This window comes from Crocuta crocuta, unplaced genomic scaffold, assembly GCF_008692635.1.
Source record: "Crocuta crocuta isolate KB4526 unplaced genomic scaffold, BGI_CrCroc_1.0 scaffold20, whole genome shotgun sequence".
In the NCBI taxonomy this organism is placed as follows: Eukaryota; Metazoa; Chordata; class Mammalia; order Carnivora; family Hyaenidae; genus Crocuta; species Crocuta crocuta.
In genome coordinates this window covers 1,663,528-1,668,373 of record NW_027527932.1, presented here as the reverse complement: position 1 = coordinate 1,668,373, position 4,846 = coordinate 1,663,528, and positions in this window count along the sequence as shown.

The window sequence follows — 4,846 nt, the reverse complement described above, 5'->3', positions numbered from 1 at the left end:
CCTGCCTACACCACGGGCCTGAGCAAAAGAGCTGTAGCCCTTTTCTGATCCTTTCTTTCGGTCTTGTCTTTTCCCTCGTGATTTGGTGATTTTCCTAAGATCAATCTGGTGTTATGTTTGGATTTCTCTCTATTTTTTGGGTACCGATTATAGGTTTTTGGCCTGTGATTATCATGAAGTTTATATACAACAACTTATGTATATAGTTCTCTAAGTTGGTGGTCGCTTTAGTTGGAACACATTATAAAAGCACTACTTTTTTATGCTCTTTCTATCATGTTTTATGTTTTTGATGTCATATTTGACGTCTTTTTATTTTGTATATCATTATTGTAGTTAAGTTGCTTTTACTACTTTTGTTTTTTAACCTTCATACTAGCTTTATACATAAGTAGTTGATGCACTACCTTTACTGTATGTTTGCCTTACCAGTGAGATTTCTTTTTTCTTTCATGTATATTCTTAATTCTAGTTTTGGCCTTTTCTTTTCCACTTAAAGAAGTTCTTTAATATTTCTTACAATAAAACCTGTTTAGCAGTGATTAACTCCTTCAGCTTATGCTTATCTAAGAAACTCTTTATCTCCCCTTCAATTTGGAATAATAACTTTGCCAAGTATTCCTGGTTGTGGGTTTTTTTCCTTTCAGCACTTTGAATATATCATGTCACTGCTTTCTGGTCTGTAAAGTTTCTGTTGAAAAATTAGATGATACTCTTATAGCAGTTCCCTTATATATAACCAATTGCTCTTCTCTTGCTGCTTTTAAGAGTCTCTCTTTGCCTTTAATTTTTGACATTTTAATTATAATGTATCTTGGTGTTCATCTTGCTTGGGACTTTCTGTTATTCCTGGACCTGAATATCTGTTTTCTTTGCCAAGTTAGGGAAGTTTTTAGCTATTATTTCTTCAAATAAGTCTTCTGCCCCTTTCTGTCTCTCTTCTGTCTCTGGGACCCCTAAAAGACAAATGTTAGTATGCTTGATGTTTTCCTAGAGGTCCCTTAAACTATCTTCACTTTTAAAAACTCTTTTCTCTCTTGTCTTTTCAGTTTGGGTGATTTCCACTAAGTCTTCAAGATTATTGATCCATTGTTCTATATCACTTACTCTGCTGTTTATTCCTCCTGGTATATTGTTGATTTCTGTTATTGTATCCTATAGCTCTGATTCATACTTTCTTATACTCTGTCTCTTTACTGAAGTTTGCACTGTGTTCATCCAATCTTCTCCTGAGCTCATAAAGTAAACATGACAATTACTTAGAACTGTATTGGGTAGATTGCTTATCTTTGTTTTGTTCTGTTCTTTTCCTGAGGTTTGTTTTATTCTTTAATTTGGAAGTTTTTCTTCATTCTCCTCATTTTGCCCAAATCTGTGTTTGTTTCTCTATATTAGGTAGTCCAGCTATAACTTCCAGTCTTAAAGGAGTGGCCTTATGTAGGAGATGCCCTGTGGGAACCAAAACGGCAATCTGGTCACCAGAACCAGGTGTTCCCGGGGTGTCCTATTTGTGGACCATATGCACCTTTCTGTTGTGGCAGATCATGACTGCTGAGGGTGTAGTGGTGGGTGGGACTGGCCCAGGGCCTGACTGTGTTCTATTTGTTTTTATGGTTATCTGACACTTAAGGTAATTATACTACATTTCTACTTATGTAGTGATAAAAAAGTTACCTTTAAATTCTCTTATTTCAGTAAAATGTGAGAGTTAATTTAAAGAAGATATTAAGTAGAACACTTATGAAAGAAATTGAAGGGGACACAAAGAAATAGAAGAGCATCCATGATCATGGATTGTAAGAACAAACATTGTTAAAATGTCTATACTACTCAAAGCAATCTATGCATTTTTGGGGATCCCTATCAAAATACCAAGAACACTTTTCACAGAGCCAGAAAAAACAATCCTAAAGTTTGTATGGAACCACAAAAGACCCCAAATAGCCAAAGTAAACCTGATAAAGAAAAATAAAACTGGAGGCATCATGATTCTGGATTTCAAACTATATTATAAAGTTGTAGTCATCAAGGCAGTATGGTACTAGCCCAAAAACAGACACATAGATCAGCAGAATAGAAAACCCAGAAATGGACCCCAACTATACGTTCAACTAATCTTCAAGAAAGCAGTAAAGAATATCCAATAGAAAAAAAGACAGTAACAAATAGTGTTGGGAAAACTGGACAGCAACATGCAGAGAAGAAGGAAATTAGAACACTTCCTTACACTTTACACAAAAATAAATTTTAAATGGATTAAAGACCTAAATATGAGACAGGAAACCATCAAAATGCTAGAGGAGAACATAGGCAGTAATCTCTTTGACCTCAGCTGGCCTGAGCAACTTCACTAAACAAACACATTGCTGAAGGCAAGGGCGACAAAAGCAAAAATGAACTACTGGGATTGTATCAAGATAAAAAGCTTCTGCACAGTGAAGGAAACAATCAACAAAACTGAAAGGCAGCCTGTGGAATGGGAGAGGATATTTGCAAATGACATATCTGATAAAGGGTTAGTATTCAAGATCTATAAAGAACTTATCAAGCCAAACACCCAAATAACAATCCAGTTAAGAAATGAGCAGAAAAGAAAACTGAACGTTTTTGGGGGGGTGGGCAAGATGGCGGAGAAGTAGGGAGTTCTGTACATTTAACACACCCTCATCTCTCAAACAGAGAAGGCCTGAGCCATAGGACACTGAACTGCAGGAGTCTGGGAGGAAAAGAGACAGAGTCCACTAAGAAGACAACCTCATAGGTGCGTGAGTGTGAACTGGGGGAGATAAAAACAGGCCGGGACCCAGAGACATGGAGGGCGGGGAGGGAACCTCCTTCGCGGGCAGCCGCAGAGAGTCAAGGGGAAGAGAAAGAGCAGCTGAAACTTCTCACAGACCTGTCCCGGGAGAAGAGAAAACCTCAGCTCGGGATGGAGGGTGATCCTATTTCTAGCTGTGGTGCTGACTTTGAGCTGGGTGCCCCGGTCCCAGGTGGTGCCAGGAGAACCTGCTCCGCTGCTCTCCCGGCTCAATCCCCGGCTGGGAAGCGGCCTGGCCTGTGGGATTACATTTCAGGTGGTATCAATAAAGAACGCAGACTAAGACCTGGAAACGAGGCAGGGCTTGGAACATAGAACAGGGCCCACCTTGGCTACGCCCACGGCACAGGGAGATCGGACCGAAAAGAGTGATTTGCAATGCTTTGTTCAAGAAGGGACTGGGGTGCCACCATTTTCTCCCCACAACCACCAAGATGGGACATCAGGGAGTGGCCCGCAGGACCGCAGTGGAGGCTAAGACCTGACTACACCAAATCACACCACATCCATCCCCACTAGAGAGCTGCTTTTTCTTTTTTCTTTTATACCAACGCTGGGGCAAGACCAACATGGATGCACTGCCATGATTAATTCTAGACCAATTCTTTCTATTCAGATATATTTTCCTTTGTCTCATTCATAACCCTCCCCTCTGCTGGACTGGGCACTCTGGTCACTGGCTTGCTTAAACAGTCACATTTGCTCCATTCTCCAGATGTATATTCTACACCTCCACCGCTACCTTTCTATCTCTCTCTCTCTCTCTCTCTCTCTCTCTGGAGTAATCAGACTATACAGTTTCCCTGAGTAATATTATCTTCATTTCTTTCTCCTTGCCTCCTACCATATTCTCCTCTTTCTCTCTCTGAATTAAGCCTCTTAGTCTCTCTGCCTGGTCATTGTCCAATTTCACTTTCTCCTCATCCCTGTCTTTCTCTCCTTGTATATGCTTTTCCACCAGCACTGCATACACCCTGCTCTTTATTTGTAGCTGGGAATTTTGGGTTTGTTTTTTTTAATGTTTTATTTATTTCTGAGAGAAAGACAGCATGAGAAGGGGAGGGTCAGAGAGAGAGGGAGACACAGAATTTGAAACAGGCTCTGAGCTAGCTGTCAGCACAGAGCCTGACGTGGGGCTCGAACCCACAAACGTGAGATCATGACCTGAGCCAAAGTCGGATGCTTAACCGACTGAGCCACTCAGGCGCCCCTGGGAATTCTGGTTTTATGCTTCAGACAGTCCTCTGTCTTTTTTTTTCTTTTTTTCTTTCCCTTTTTCCCTTTCAGTTTGCTTGTTTGTTGGATTTGTCTGTGTGTTGGCATGCCATTGTTCCCTGCGTGTTTGTCTGTCTGTTTTCCTTTCCAGGGCTACATCAAAAAATGAGCCAAAGTACACATGGTGGAGAGTCCCAAATACCACTACAAGCAGGGAAATAAAATAACCAACGTCTCAACAAGAGAGACCAAGAGACCATTCAAAGAACAATNGACCAGATGGATTTGACAGATATATTCAGAACTCTACATCCTGAGGCTATGGAATTCACATTCTTCTCAAGTGCACATGGCACATTCTCCAAGATAGATCACATACTGGGTCATAAATCAACCCTCAATAAATATAAAATAATGGAGATCATACCATGCACACTTTCAGATCACAACGTTATGAAACTTGAAAACTACCACAGGAAAAAGTCTGGAAAACCTCCAAAAACATGGAGGTTAAAGAACATCCTGCTAAAGAACGAATGGGCCAATCAGGCAATTAGAAAAGAAATTTTAAAATATATGGAAACAAATGAAAATGAAAATACAACAACCCAAACTCTACGGGATGCGGCAAAGGCAGTCATAAGAGGAAAGGACATTGCTCTCCAGGCCTATTTCAAGAAATTAGAAAAAGTGCAAATACAAAAACTAAGAGTGCACCAAAAGGAACTAGAAGGTGAGGAACAAGAGCACCCCAAACCCAGCAGAAGAAGAGAAATAATAAAAACCAGGGCAGAAATAAACAACATAGAGACC